We start from the raw sequence: 16442 nt of genomic DNA, 5'->3' as shown, positions 1-16442 counted from the left end.
TGAAGTTGCCTTTATTAATGTAATGTTTTTTCATAGAACTTGAAATTCAGTATTTTTGAAGCTTTCCTAAGTGAGGGAGAGAATTATTACAATAAAGGCATGATAATGTTCTTTACTACACCATTTTCTATGCCACCCAACTAATTTAATTGCCCTGACTTTGTTGGTGATGATGATTTCCCTTCCTGAAATACTTTCAATAACTAATAGTTTGTATGCTCTTTATGCTGTTGTCTTTCTGCTGGGGTAGCAGATGCAAATGTAGTTCCTCCCTTTTTTCTCACCTTCCCAGAAACCCCATCTTGTTTCTGTTTTGTCCCTTCTGCAGCTTCCTTTACTCCTTTTGTTAATAAATTCTCTGTTACAAATTCTTTGTAACAAATTCTGAAGCGCCTCAAGAGAAATGGGCCGTGTTTTGGGTGAAAATGTTCAGACGAAGACAGCCATATCGGGTCAGGCCACGAGTGCATCTAGCCCAGTACCCTTTGGCAGCACCTCAACTCCTACCCTAGTCTAATGGTTGTTTTTCTGTGAGACACTACGACTGGTTCCAGACAGACATACAAACGTGTTCTTTTCCCATCCCTTTTCCCGATGTTACTTAGATTTCTGTCTTCATCCTCAGAGCATCTGTATAACCTGTGTGGTAGCTTCCTCCAGGACTTGTGTTAGGAAAATAAAAAACCCCAGTTTGTTCTCTGACACCAATCATACTAGAAGATGGCAAAGTTTTAGTAAATTCAATTGCAGTAAGTTCAGCTTCCAAGAGAAAGTGAGCAGCTATGCAGTTTGGGAGGGTTTGCCTTCAGGCTTAATTGACACTGTCAATAACTTCAGCAAATTAAGTTTCTTTTTTCTAATTTAGGGGCCAAATTTCTCATCTGCACCTGAGTTATATCCCATATAGAAAGACTAACTTTAGATTAATTTCACATCTCTTCTAGTTTTACAACACACTGCTTTACTTAACATCATGTCTGGAACGACACAGCTGCTTATTAGAGGGTAGTGGCATTTTTCATATATTTTAGGGGGACAAGCGCTTACAAAATTTTTGCAGAGGGAGCAGGCTTATTTTTTCCGTATTGGGGCACTTGCCATGTTTGTCTCTAATTCTGTGCAGCTGGAAGAAACCAAGATCCAGTCTTTCCTCATTTATCCTCGCTGCGACGACAGCTCCGATGTCACTTTTCAAAGGAAACATGAAGCGTGAATCTCCTCGGCTGGCGCTGGCAGGGTCTGAGCAGTGCCAGCGGTTTTCTGATGTTGCCAGTTCGCTCCACGCACCCCGCTTCTCGCAGCGGCAGCGCTCTGGAGGTAGGACAAGCGACTGAGGGCGTCGCGGGAGTGGACAAAGCACAGGCTGTGGAAGGGCAAGCAGCGAGGTGAAGCGGGGCTCTGGTGAGAAAAGCTTTGGTGCAGGATGCGTTACAGGGTGGGGAGGGAGGAAGTGAGGACTGCGAGGGGCCAGCTTCTCCAGCTCACGGCGTTAGCATGCTCATGTGCTGCACCTGTCCCTGCTCAAGGAAAGAGGTTAAAACCACCCTGCACATGCTCATGGTTGTGATGCCTTAGGTTTTGTGGGAGCTCTGAGGCTTAAATGAGAGGTAAGAGCTTAAAAAGAGGTAAATCTATTAAATTTGCCACTTGTGCTGAAATAGCCTGCAAAGCCCTGATGTCTGAGCTGTGAGGCTTTGACCCCATCCATAGCTCTCCATGCCCTTCCTTTTCCCTCCTCAGCTCTCCTCCTTTTCCTGCGTTCTCGGTCAGCATTGCTGTCAGTGATACGGTTGTTTCCTTCCTCCTGAGTGCAGCAAAGAAGCTGTGAGTAACCGAGACCTGAGGGTCAGTAAGACAAGGACAGAGAGCCTGTATCGCAAAGCAGAGACAAGGAAGAATTTCCATGGCAATTTCCTAAATTGCTGTAGAGATTGTGTTGCTATAATTTGCTGTTGATCAAACGTGACCCTGAATTTATGAAGCATTTTGACTTGGGAAAATAAAAGCTTAAATGCTGAACAGGTCCAAGTTAGTTCTGGGGGGTTGTTCCTAAATCTGTACAAACATAGGCATGTGCTGCTTCCACAACATTTAGAAAATATATTTATTTTAAGCCCTGATCTTATGCATCCCTTCAAAGCTGAACGTGCGTCCTCTCACAGCCAAGCCTCGAGCTAGGCTCTGCTCATCTGCTTCAGACTTTGGTGACAGTAAAAAATTAGCTCTACAGCATGTAATATTTGAACAGAAGGAACCGGTGAGTGGCCTAACTTGAAGTGACACACATATCCTCATCAGCTGGAATGCAGTGCCTGTGGGTTTTGTCCTTCAACAATATCTTTTTACCTCTCATCCCAGTTAACTTGGTTCAGATTCAAAGAGGACGGGGGTGGTGTAATCTACATGTTAATAAGCCTCTCTCACTCTCCCCTTCTCTCTTCTTCCTTAACAAACTGGATGTTGTGGCAACTTTCCCAGTGCTGACATTGTGCGGTGGTTTGCATCACGCTTATGTCACTTCTGACTTGGACCCTTTAGAAATGGAAAATTCTAAAGGGTTGTTGCAGGCAGCTGGTCTAAAAAACATTGAGGTTTAAATTTTCTTACCATCTTTTTTCATACATCAAATGCTTGTTTAGAGGCCAGTTATTCCTAATTTGTTTTGTATTTGAAGACTATTTCTATATCCTTTGTAAGCATTTATGACAGACCTCACTGGCTCATAATCACTAACAGATGACTGTAACATAATACAATGAATTTGGACAAACTTCACTTTATTTTGTTTTGCAACTTTTCCAGTTCTATCTTCAGCCTCTTGCTGTAGTTAAAAACAAGCTCTGTTACATGACTTTAAGTGAATTGTTTATAGCTTTTGCTTCCTCCTGTCATTAATTATGGCTTCATTTTATTCCCAATAATTAATCACAAGAGTTTATTTTCTGTGTAATTAGTTCACCAAATTTGTTGCTGGATAAATCAAGCTTTGAATGGGTGATCTTCTAATGCGTTGCTGGGCTGGCCTTGCCTATGATTAAGCACTGGCATAAAAATATGTATGCTGTTTTTATTGTGGCTGGTTTTTTTCAGGGAAATTTGATCTTGAAGGCATCTGACAACTTCTAAATCTTTTTGGTTATGGGAAGGATTTTTTTTTAAAAAGACAAACATGTGTGTTCAGTGCCAGCAGCGACAGATGCCATTCTTGCACACCCAGGTAACAGGGTGTTCCCAGTGGATTTTATACATGTGATGTAACGCAGACTGTGTTTCCTGCAGGGAAAAATGGATGATATGTTGCATTTTTATAAAAGGGCAGGCTACATTAAAGCCAAAATGAAGTCTCTTATGATTTGGGTGAGTGTACAATAGACAAATTTTCTAAAAAACTGTGTATCATACGTGGTCGACTGGCCTATGGGGAGGCTTGCTGTGTAGCTGTAACGGTTCCATAGGGAACTAACGGAAAAATAAACAAGATGAGTTGTTGAAGCTCACTCACTGTGACATGAATTACCTTCAAGGCCTTCACTTGGTCTCCCGTTAAACTTACGGGATTGTTTTTGACCAGAATTGTTAGAGTCAGGAAATGAAGAAAAGTGAAAGGACTTGAAAGCCATCACTTCAATGCAAGTGATTTGGGTCAGCACAGGAGTAACACCTGATGTGTAAGGGGCCGCGGTATCTCTGTCAGTCAAGAAGGTCTAGTAACCCCTTCTGGGCAAAAACCTGCGAATCGATTGATGCTATCTGTTTCCATGACTTTGTGTATTTTTACATTGCTTTTAAAATGCAGGCCAACATCCTGTAAAATTGACACAGTCACGAGTAAGCTTCAGAGCTCTCTTTTAACTGCTCCTCTGCCGCTGGCACACTTTTCCAGTGAACGAGCCATCACGACTCTTGGTCTTGTTGCTTGGGGGCTCCTCCAGTTCAGAAGTGATGTTTGATCACCTTTAATTTCCCATCGTACTCTCCTTCCCGAAGGCATTCGAAGGCAAGTGGCATTCCTTTCAATCCGCTGTAGCTTTAGTGTGTCAAATCAATACCTTTTGCAGTGTCAAACATTTCAGTGCAGAAAAACCCTTTGTGAACCTAGTGAAACAGAGAAGTGCAGAAATTCTCAAGCACGTGAGCTTTTACAGGATCCTCTTTTACTGTACTTCCCCACGCGTTAGCTGCAGTATGAACGTGCTAGCTTCAACTCCAGTAACACAAGGCACGTGCGGATGGGATCCTCTCTCTCTACCGGCGGTATCGTACGTACCCAGGGAATTCAGCATGAAACGCTGGGTCACTGGGCTACACCTCCAACCCTTTCACGCGACTAATGCAGCACGCACCACCGATTCTTCAGGGTTTTCTTGAGGGTGTATTTCATAGTAAGCCCACATTTAAAGTAATCTACCTCAGGGAATAGTTACAGAGCTAAACTTTACCACATTTACAGCTATTTTTAGTTTCTTGACCTGTATCAAGCGAACAAGACTGATGCCACGCGTGTTGCGGAGCCAGCACCACGGCAGCCTGTCTGGCAGAAAAGGAAAGTGCTCAGCGTGTCAGGATGAAAAGTTTGGAGGGTATTTCTCAGGACAGGCTTTGCTTGGGGGTTGCGGGCTTGGGAGGTGAGACAGGCTTATAGCAGATGGCTAGATTTAAGAACTAAGTGATGGCATCAGAAACGATATTTTGCTAGAAAATCAGAATAAATATGAAATTACCTAAACCCAAGCAAAGTGAAAGGCCATGTGTTCTAGCAAAGGGGAGTAAATCATTGCAGATGACTATCACTGTTACTCTAGCATTAAGAGGAGATGCAGAACAGTTTGCTAACCTATTTGGATCATTTTCTTTTGATCATGAACAGGTGTGGAACAGAGAAATCTTAGTTTACAGGCTGGCCCAAGCAAACAAATCCCTTACATGCCCAGTGAGATATAATCATAGAGAGCCAAGAATAAACACAAGCAATAAATACCTATTAATCAACTCAAATCACAATTCTGCCTTGTAAAACTGTAACAAATGGATCTTGGACACATGCTCAGGCCTGTTTAAAAACAAATAGCAATTTAAGCAGCCCTTTAAAGATGAAATGCTGATAGGTATACACACCTATCTGAGTATTTTGTACCACTGATGGCTGTCACAGAGGAACTCAGCCGAAAGGCTGGGCAGAGCTGTGATGTTTGGTTAGAGTCTTTCTCTCCTTCACACAGCTCTTACAGCTGTCCTCCCTCGCCAGAGATGTTTGGACAGTGTTCCAGATCCCCGAAAGATGGGGTCTAAAATGAAGCCTCTAAAGCACTCTTTACGTTAAATTCCTCCCGGCAGATCCGGATGGATGCGAAGTCATGACCCCTCACCCCCCCACACAAGCTATTTTAATTTGTTTGAGGCTAACATTTGCTCATACCTGACAGCAGTAAAAATCCCCTTGAAATACTAGCACTTTTTGACACTGGTCTTATATTCAGTGTATGTCACTGTTAAATAACTATTGCAACAGAACAATACTTTTTTGAAGTGTTTAGTTGCACAATGTTTAAACAAGGCATTAAATATTTGAGCAATAAAGGAATGACAGCTCAGTCGGTGTTTTAACTAAGGTGGGGACAAATGAGTGAATTCTTACGCTAAATTCCACAACATTGTACCACAAACTGTCTTTCTTGCAAGGTGACGTGTTTGAAAAGATCCAGCGGAAGTAACAATTGAGAGGAAACACATTTTCCATGTCTTGCTCACTGTATCCTCCCATTTGTCCTCTGTTCTGTGACCGCTGTTCTCCCTCTCCTTCGCAGCGACTATCTCCAGGGGTCTGCTCTCCCCAGGGGCTGTGGATGTTGAGCTGTAAGACCCCCAGCTCCTACAATCGAAAGCCAAAAGGGGCAAAACCCCAGTAGAAGCACAGCTGGGGACAATCCTACGCTGTCACCCCTGAACAGACTGTTCTGGGCAGACAGACCTAAAAGGTGATTTTTCTTTTTTAATAATTTCTGACAAAAGATGGAACACACACAAAAGCATTCCTCATTGAAGGGTTTCCTCAGTTGGCTAGGGATGCCATTTAGGCTGGAAAATAGGTAGAATTTGTTGTTAACTTTCTGGTAAGAAGTTTTTTTGCAGGGAGACATTTCAGAGGTTGATTGATTTACGTGTGGAATTTTATCTTCACCTACTGAATTTTGTACTTACCTTTTTTAAGATTTACTCAAATATTGTAATCTGTAATTATGTCAGTAGATCTATTACCCAATTTTCAGCTCGCGCCTACAAAATGGTGTAATGACACATTGCAGGTTGCTAATTTGACTCTTCTGTAGGGTTTCCTTTAACACCAGATGACAGAGTCCTGAATTGTCTGCTGACCTGATTGGGCTGCTGTGGCTAACTGGGTTTTCAGGGTGCCAGGTATGGCTGTTAATTAACATTCTTTTGAAGTCAAAACAATTTTCGGTAGTATTTACTTTCCTTGGAAGCTGCTGTTTATAGGAGCTGGGGGTGTTACTTAAGTGCTTACTTTTTTGGAGATAGAAATATTTAGTAAATTTTAAAATCAGAGTATGCTTTTCTAAATTTTTCACTTTACCTACTGATTTTGCTTCTGTTGCTTTAATTGAAAAACATCTGTTGAATTGAGAGGGGATAAAAGTTGAGCCACAATACGGTTATAGGCTCAAATGAGGAAGGAATAAAAGAATCATCTGTGCACGATTCAGGCAGATTGACCACCTTGATAGCAATAAAGGCAGGTTACTCTTCAGGAGCTTCTAAGGCCATCTCACTGAACAGATCAAAATCCATATTATGATTTTTCTTTTTTCATTGCGAGGGTCATATTTGGTTGTTGTAGATGCTGCTTATCTGAGTTAGAAAATAAACTGGAACTGTGTTTTTACCCTGAGCATTAGATGAATCTGGAATAAAATCATTAGAGCAATTGTCTCCAGTTCTTCAAGTAACTCATATGTATATTATCTCCTTTATGTACTAATGAGTTCTTTGTTTTCTCATTGGTCAGTGACCATTTTCTTATTGTTTTCTTATCTCCATCTCACGATAATCTCATTTTTTTTCGGTTCTGATTAGGAATAATTCCTTCTTTGTTCTTTTCTGCATCACCGTATGTTCCCAGAACTTCTGAGATGATGATCTTTTTTCTTGATTAGTCATACTGTTCTGACAAATATGTACTCGTTTCCTTACGTATATGTATAAGAGCTATTGTGTTTATTTCTCCACATTGCACAGCTGGGCTTAATCACCAGGATGATGGTGGAGTCGAAAATCTCTCTGTTAGGACTAAGGATTAAAGAAAATATGGAGCAATAGCGTCGCTCACAAAGTGCAGACTGCAACGTGGCCAGCATGGTACTTTTCACAAGCATTAAAGTCACCAAAACACTGTTTATACTGAAAAAAATCCAAGTGACAACCGAAAGCTATGATCTCAGCGGTGGCTTTGATCCCGTAATAACACTGAAAGACTTTCAACCATTTAAAGCTCAAGGAAGAAACAGTTTGTGAGGAACAGTAGAGGAGCACTAAACAGTAATTTTCAGTGGCATTAATTCCAGTTGGGGAGACTACAAGGAGAAAGTTCTTCAGCTTTCTTTGCTGTTAGATTTAAGTGAGTTTGTATAATCTGGCAAACCTCCGCTGCCACGAGCTGACTGCTGCGCAGCTGCATCACGCTGCAACAGGGAGTGAACCGACCACGTGTGCGGTCACCTCTCACTACACGCCGCTGTAAAACGGGGCTTATGCGTTTGGTCAAAAATGTTGAAATAGGTGTTGATGTTTGGCAATTTTGGTTTATATTACGAGTTTCTATGAGAAATAGAGCAAATGGGAAACGTTTAATGTCATATATAGTCTAAATGCTTGTTCTGGTCTGGGGAAATCAGCCTTTGGTATATTCAAATGTGCAATATATTTTATCAGATTATTTTTTTTTTTTAAATCTACACCCTGGTCTCTAATTTTACACATCAGCAGATTGGTAGGTCAAAACCTAAGAATTTGATGGATTTTTAGTGCTATTTTACTGATGGGTAATATGATATTATATCAGTTTCCCTGGAAATGATTGGCATATTAGTGTACCTCAGGAGAAGTTTATGCCCAGCTCCAGCACAAACCACAGACCTGTTTTTTGGGTTTGATTCTTTTTTTTCTTTTTTTTGGTATCTAGAACGAGACATACTGGTATTGAGCAGTCACAGCTTTCTCCTGCCATTTGTAGAGCATGTTATTTTTCACCTGGTGACCGGCCTTTCTAGCACTGTGTTTGTCATCACCAGCAAAATGCACCTAACTCCTTAGCTAAGCTTCTTCTGACAGGGGGTATAGTGGTGATCCGGGAAAGGATTCTGCTGTTTCACTAAATCAACTGAAATGTCAGGGATTTGGGTCTGACTTTAAAAACATGCAATTTATGGCAGAAACCAGATTCATATTTTGTATTTTACAGAAGCAAATTTGCCATTTTCTGTTGGAAGGTCTCTGGTTCTCCTGCTGACACTAACACATTAGCAATGAAAGGCCGGGACAGGGCAAGTTCTGATCAGAAGATGTACGTGATGCATCAAACAAAACTCTACGCCGTTTTCCTCTTCTGGGGGAGCTGCTTCTTAATGTCAGACTGTCTGTACTGAATCGACGTTAGCAGGAGATGTGGCGTTTGGGTTACAATGTAGAACTATGTTCAGGATGGGTTTGCTAATTTTTTTAAAAGAAAAAAGGAATTCACAGTTGTGGAATTTTATTCTTCCTGATGTCAGTGTTATTAGGCGTTACTGTGATGTGCTGAAGTATTTGTACCAACATCTCAGATGAAATGATTTGCTGGCAGTTTACGAGCCTGATGCTATAACCTTCTGTTAGGTAGGACCGGGCTTCAGACCTGCGACATGGATGTGAAGCAAAAATATATATAAATTTACAGAGGTGTGACACATAATTGAAGCATTGCTGTGAATATTGTGGTTAAGATTTCCTTCCTGAATCCCTGATTGCATCCACCCTTTCCTTTTGATGGAGCTTTGAACTGAGGGTAGTATTCCATTCCTGGTCTTGTCCAAACAAATCTGGAACACTTAAGGAAAATTACTCTGTAAAGCAAAAAGAGGGAGTACTTTTACTTTTTTTCTGTGTAAGACATGATGATTATTGCAGTTTTCCATGCAGATAGCTCAAACCTATACTGACTTTTGTTTTAACTTTTTTTAAATAGTCCTGGCTGACCTTGCTTCCAAAGGTGAATGTGAAAAACAATAGCAGGGGAGCGAATGCTGAGCGTATTTAAAGCACAATAATGGGAAATGCTGATGACCTCCCATTGCCACCAAGTCCTTTTCCTTCCCCTGGCAAAACCTACGGCTTGTCCCCACCACTGCCTCTGGTTCCGTAAGCCTCTTCAATAAGGTAATTGTTATCAATATTAAAAACACACATATTCTAGTGGTAGCATTTTAAGTGCAAATCTCATCGTAACAGGACTAAGATAGACTTTTTCAATGCATTCATAAGTTGCTGCTTATGACAGAGGCAGGCTAATTTTTCACAGCAGATTTCTCCAGTTTAATTTCTAATGAATGTTTGGTTAAATACTGTTCATGCTCACTTTGAATAAAAGCATTGCTGATTGTATACTTGGATTTTTCCTCTCACGTTTTTGCAAAGCAGGAGATTAGCTTCAAGAAGGCTGCTGTACATTGGCTTCTATACAATAATAGATCAATTTTAATAACTAGACTTTCGTACTGACCCAAGTTAAAGTGTTTTCCAAAGTAACCGGATGTAGCACAGCCATGATTTAAATTGAGAAGCTGAATGCAAGTTTCTTTATTGCTCTGGTTTCTGTATATTCTACTATGCCACATTCTGGAGGCTTTCTTTAGAAGGTTAAACATGTAATTTTAACTGTTGTAACTTTGCCATAATGCACAAACTGCAGAGATGGAGAAAAATAAAGTACTTTCATAGAAGCTGAGGATTTTACCCAGTCAGCTGAGGAATACATCACTGGAGGCAGCAAAAGCAGGGAGGATGGTGCGTTTAACCCATGTTTCCTCACAGACGTAAATGCAATCCCCGTTTTGCGCTCTGAACATTTGTCAGTACAGAAGTCTAGAGATTTAACCTCATATTACTCACGCAGAGCTTTCCTTCAGCCTTCTGGGTGGAGCCCAGACTAATTACGTGGTTTTGTAGTATTAAATTGGTGAATTGTGACCTTCTTTAAAAAAAAAAAAAAAGGCTCAGTTGTGCGAGTGCCTCATTGTGGACACTGGCACTGCTCGGGGGCCTGGCTGTAGTGGCAGGGCAAGTTCTCAAATCTGCACGTGTTTTGCTGTAACTGAGGAATCAGGAATAAAAAGGCACAAAGAAATGTGCTGCATACAATGGCAGAAGGAAATGTCTGTAGCTGGTTTTCACAAGTGATGTTACAAACTAGGCACCCTCACTAACTTCTGATTAAAATAAACACAAATATTTTACTGTACGCAACCTTGCAATTATGGAGAGAACCAAAATCTACTGGAATAGATTCTTGTTTTGCTGACATTATGCAGCTGTTAATGACTCAGGCATTTCTTTTTAATTAATTATTTTTTTTTTAGCCTTCTGGTTTCTAATAAGCAGCTTTGCATATCTGTAGTGAATGCGACATTTGAGAAGGAGCAGAGTAAATTGGGTTTAGGCAAGAAAACTTGTTTTGTAAAAAGACACTTAAGATGGAGGAGGTTGGGATATCAGTATTTCACTTGTGAAGGCAGCCTATTGATCCAAAGAGGAAATGCCTGGCAATCCCAGTGAAGGAGTCACAAGCACCTGCTCTTAACTCAAACATGTCTTTGGCAGGAATTACCTAACTGCTCACGGTAAGTGTGGTAAAGACCATTTTCCTATACAAATAAGGAAGGTACCTGAAAATAGAAGACTGTATCATGATGTGACATCACTGAAATTAAAGAAAGTTTTAAAAGAGCTAGAGAAGGTAGCAGAAATCTGCTGTTGTATTAAGTAAATATGAGATGGTGGAAGATCAACGCCAAAAATCGCACACAGTGGGACGGGAATGGACCTAGGGAAGTCATGTAGCCCACTCGCACTGAGTGACTCTCCTGAGATTAAAGTTTATGGTTTATCACAGGAAAAGCCATGGTTTTGTCAGGGTAAAAGTTCTAAAAACCTTAACTTATGATATAGCATCTGGTCTTGGTCCACAGTTTGTGTGACTGGTGTTGGCTGCCTATGTGTGTGCTCACTTGTAGACACACACATATATGTATATATCGGATACTACAGATATTAATTGTCAAGTCTACAGGTAGTTAGATCTGTTTATAGTCTTTGTTAGACACTGTACAGTTATATCTGCCAACACAATTCCTCTCTGTTTCGTTCATGAGGTTTGTGCTGTTAGGATTTAGGGTGACAACGTCCTTTTCTAAAAGCTCGCTTTCAATCACGGGGTCATCAGAGAGCTTGAGAAGGGAAAAAAATTTTAGATATGAAAGCAAAAGTATGGGCTGACCTGTTGAGATATTTATAATCCTTCTTGAATATTAGCATATAATGCTTTCCACTTGTTCTGTGGCATGTTAGGAATATTATATTTTTTTCCCTTCAGTTATTTTTGCTGTGTTTCCATCTGCCAGCAAAGTAATGAGGCAGCATGAGTTTAGGACAGTCTTGCTGAGGACAATCTTGCTGATACAATTCAGGTTTCTCCAGTAAATCTGCCTAATTAAATGAAAACATAGAATTGAAAAAGATGTTGGCTATTTTTGCATTTTTCTGAAGTAGGCTGCGGTAGACTTTTCTCAGACGAAAACAAAGACAGCTTGTTCATGGAGGCACCGTGTGTCCAGGGTCTGAAGCAGCTTTGCAGTTGTTGATCAGAAAAGGAATTGCAGACATTAACTCCTTGGTTTCACCCCTGTTTTTTCTTGCTTGTCCCTTAGCTGAAAGGTGATGAGAACAACCAACAGCCCCTGAGGTGGGAGCGCAGGAGCATCCAACAAGCTGTAGGAGCGAGTTGACTTTTGGGAGCTGGACTTTGGAAGAACGGTTGTTGGGCTCTATGGCTTACCCTAAGACAACAGCATCAACAGTAAATTGCCACTTTGGGGCCAACATTTAGTGCTAACTCAGAGAAACTGCAAGATTACTGTGGCAGATATTAATAGTAAGCTTACAAAATACAACTTGAAGGAGGAGCGCATCTTAGTTTAACAATGCCTGGTTGCTAAATCTGTTTGCTGAGTACCCGGTGCGCACATAAATGAGGAAAGCATTGCAACAGCACAAAGATATTTTTACAGATTCAACACATCATGCTGCGTCAGCAAGACTGTGTACTGCTGGGCACCATTCCTTTTCTTACAGATCCCCCTGCCCAAACTGTGACTGAGCAGTTGCTGCATACATCAAGACCAGGGTGCTACAACTGTAGGGTGAAACATGGTCGTATGCTTCAGCAAAGGGTCCCTCTCGGCCCCCAGGGAGCCAATTATGTCATTTGGAGCTCGTTTATTTTTCTGACTTCCTTGAAGACATGTGTTGTGAGCAGTGATTCATCCACCAGTTCTTCCCAGTCCCGTGGGACCCGTGAAAGGGTTGTTTAAAATCGCTGTGTTTCTCTTCCATTTCCTGGAAGCACTCGGTGTTTGGGGCAGGTTGCTGGGCTACGCGTGGCTGCTGGACACCTTCCACAGCCGCACCGGGGCCAGGGCTGGCTATCGAAACATTATCTCCTGGGCGTAACGTCCGTGGCATTATCTCCCTGAAAATCCCAGCCCTTCAGTTTTGCAGGAAAATTGATTTTCCTATGGGGGACACAGGGTGTGAGGCTGGCTGTGGGAAATATGTCCAGGGAATAAAGGCTGGGAATGTGCTGAGATGTCAGTATAAGAAACTTACCAAAAAACTTTGGTCTTGCTTTTTGAGCAGAAAGCGCAGAAAAATGGGAGCCAGGGCTAGGAAAAACTAGACTGGAAGCTGAAATGATGTTGGGACAGCTAGGGATGGAGGCAGGAGGGCCCTTTATGGAAGATCCATAGTCACAGCTGAATGAAAGCTTATCTCGAGGTGTTTTCTTTTGTTGTTATTTATGTTCAGGAAAAAGCAGAGTCTGGAAAGCGTGAAAGCCTGAACTCGGAGCTGCGTTTTCTGCTAAAGCCTCTTTTGCAGCCTCCTCCTTGCAGGGTTGTTGTCCCAACAAGCGCAGGGTGCCTGCCTTTGCTTTCTCCTTCTGTGGGGCAAAGCGATTTACAGTAGCAAGCAGCTAATGCTCGCTTCACTTGCGTGCCAGCTGTGCGGGAGCTCTGTGTGCCACGCATGTCTTGCCCGAAGCACCGCTGCTGCCTGGGGATCACACGCCATCCCGCCTCTCACCCCGGGGGGGCTTTGATGCCAGAGCTCTGCCCCGGCTGGTGCACTGCTCCCCTCCTTCCCTTGTCGTAGCGACCACTCTGATAATTACCAATTACCAATCTGGTAGTGGTAAGAACCACCAATTTTAGTTTGGGCCAATTTTTCACAAGGCTTGCAGCAGATGGGGATCTCGGGGTGCTGGAAATGTTTTTCACTTGGTCAGTCAAAATATTTCGGCATGCGTGATATTTTTAATAACCATAATGGATTTGTCTGAGCATACTGATATACTGAGAAGAATCTGATCAATGCTCAGCAAGAAAAGTGGAGCTGGGCATGGTAACAGGCAGCCTTTAAAGGAAGAAAAAACCTGAAAATGTACATTTTAGGCAAAAATTTATACAAGGGTGAGGAATTCTGGTTAGTTTGCAGTGTGACATTGGTACATGTGAACTCACTTTGGAAAATGAGATTTTTGACTCCTAAGCAGTGCAGGTTTTGAATGCCTGACTGTCAAATCTATGTTTTTTGCTCAGTGTGAAGAGTTGTGACATTTGTTCACTAAATCACGTAAGTCTAAACACCAAAACATCTAAATCTTGGTCAGACATGCAGGTCTAGATCCTCAGTCATGCTGAGGTGCCTTTCAGTATCCGGGACTAAATTATCAGAGAAAAATGTAATCTTTGGGAAGTATATACACGCTACTCCGGGCTGAGGAATGGCCAAAAACAATGCCACTTTTCATTAAATTTAATGACATTAAAAATGGCATTGCAAAATGTTCGTTTTTTTAAAAAAGCCCCTCCTGATCCTGGGTCCTAGGGCTGTGTCTGCAGCTTGGCTGCAAGGGGAGCAGGAAGCAGGGACGCTCTGTGCTGGCTGGTGCCACCCCCTCCACAGCATGTACCCGAGCAGGCTTTAGATGTGAGTGCGTTGTTCCCTCCCTCGCACCTCCAGAGAATCTACTGACTCTAATTTCCTGGAATAATCAGATTTTAAGAAGTTATAAAAGCCCTAATCGTTTGTTTCTTCTCTTTTTGTAGTGATGTAAACACACCCATGCAGTGCAGAAAAGCCACCCAAAATAGTACCGTCATTACCAGTGCTCAGAAAGACTCCAAGGGACACATTCCCTGCAGAAATCAAGCGTGAGTTCTTGTTTACCAGTGGGTTATATGTAAATTGGATAGCAGGGCATTTAATCGGAGATCTCAGAGCCTAAGTCTGTCCCAAAGCACTTATTGTTTAGAGCGTAACTGTAAGCTGGACGAAGTGTGATTTTACGGAGTTTGCCAAGGGAAGCAAACACTCCAGGTCTTGTGCGGGGGCCAGGACAGGATGTTATTACTTGGCGTTGTTCTCAAAAGCAGGATTTTTATCTGTTCCCTCTCCTGAGTTCAGTTTTCTCTTTCCGTTTTACACGCCCTATAGTTTTACAAAGCGGCATGCTTGGTTTTTGCTGTTAGATGGTAGATATTTGAAGTGTCACAGCGTTTCACTGCCCTCTGTTTTATCCGAATGCTTTGTGGCTGCGGATCACGTTGTAGATACGTCACATGGACCAACTGCTCAAGATGTCAGGAAAATTTTTGCATTTGCTATCCAGATAAGAGAAAAGAAGAAAACTTCACATTTTTTTCTTTTACATTTCTTCTGAACTAAGACTTCATCTAATGGTCACCATGCAGACCCTGGGCTAGATCTGTGCGAGCAAGGTCTTGGGCGTGCAAGGGAACGCTCTGAACAGAGAGCCGGTGTTTTCCCAAGCTCTGCGCAGAGTGCGGAGCTCGCAGGCAGGGCAGGAAAGGCAGCTGAAGCTGTTACTCATGGAGCATGCAGACATTTACACCTGGGAGGAGGGAATTCCAGCGCTCAGGATGGGTGAAGCCAGCGCAAGCCCTTTCCAAGCCATCCCTCCAGGGCTGATGGGGAACACTGGGAAGGTCGAAGGGACAAAGAGGAGGGCTCAGCAGTTTCCCACACAGGCGCCTGCGTGTTGCGAGCTCTTCTCTGAAGATTAGCTCTTCCTTCAGAGTCTTGGACTCTGTTTTAAAAAGCAAACAACTTGTTACAGCTCGGAAGGGTATCCGCATGTCTGAACGCTGTGTGATCAAAGCAGAGTCCACGGGAGATGTCCACAGCCAGTTCAGTGTAGGGTGATTTGCCTTGCTCATCCAAGTGAGCCCATGGTTTATATAACCAGTTACGGTAATTTAAATATTAACATTAGTGGGAATTTTTTTCCTGATGGAGCAGGCAGAGGTAAGGTTGGAGCCTTCCCACGTCACTGGGATCGGTTTCTTGTTGTGTTGCCTTACTGCGGGTGTTAAGAATCACAGAATGGTAGGGGTTGGAAGGGACCTCTGTGGGTCATCTAGTCCAACCCAAGAAGCAAACATAATTTAGGATTTGCCTAAATGGAAGAAGTTAACATATAGATAAAGCAAGTTGTAAGTGAAAGGTTATACAAGCAAAGCATAACTTCCAGTAAGACCCACCTTGGAACTTTTGCTTCACCCATTTGCTTACACTCAAGTAAGGTTATTTTCAAAGAAATCATTGTTTCGTTCTTTTCCTCCTTTCCGAAAGCCACCACCCAGAGCCCAGGAACAACTGTGCTTTGCTGCGGGTAGGTCTGTCTCAGGCTGCAAACGGGTGACATGCACAGCATGATTTTTCCAACCTGCACAAGTCAAGGACACCTTGCTTGGCAGCGGAGTCAGGAATGCGTGGCCTCCCTGCTCAGTGCCGACTACGGTGTTCGCTTCTCCTGGCACTCATGCAGAGGAACTGACATCTCTGAGGCAGAACAAGAGTATTTAAAAACTTTAGACAGAAATACATGAAATATACACCGTCTATGGACATGCACACAACAATATATGCTGTATATGCAAAGCATACATTATCTACAGTGACAGGATGCATGCATGCCACTAACTCATCCTCTCCAACCATCCCTATGTGGTAGAAAGAAGGCGAGTCCTGTAGGCCTCATAAGAAACAACGTGTCTTAACATTAGCTAAAATTTTCCAAGCTACCAAAGCTAGAA

General features: G+C 42.4%; 1 long non-coding RNA gene across 1 annotated transcript; it reads left to right on the top strand.

The window, feature by feature from the left end:
• The first annotated feature begins 5753 nt into the window (after positions 1-5753).
• Positions 5754-9813, top strand: LOC142361139 (uncharacterized). The gene is made up of 3 exons (XR_012763687.1): positions 5754-5975; positions 6327-6414; positions 7255-9813. It is a non-coding gene; the product is annotated as an uncharacterized LOC142361139 (long non-coding RNA).
• The last annotated feature ends 6629 nt before the right edge of the window (positions 9814-16442 follow it).

Source organism: Opisthocomus hoazin, chromosome 4, assembly GCF_030867145.1.
Source record: "Opisthocomus hoazin isolate bOpiHoa1 chromosome 4, bOpiHoa1.hap1, whole genome shotgun sequence".
NCBI lineage: Eukaryota > Metazoa > Chordata > Aves > Opisthocomiformes > Opisthocomidae > Opisthocomus > Opisthocomus hoazin.
The sequence above is the reverse complement of the archived record's forward strand: the minus strand, read 5'-3'. Positions and strand labels throughout refer to the sequence as shown.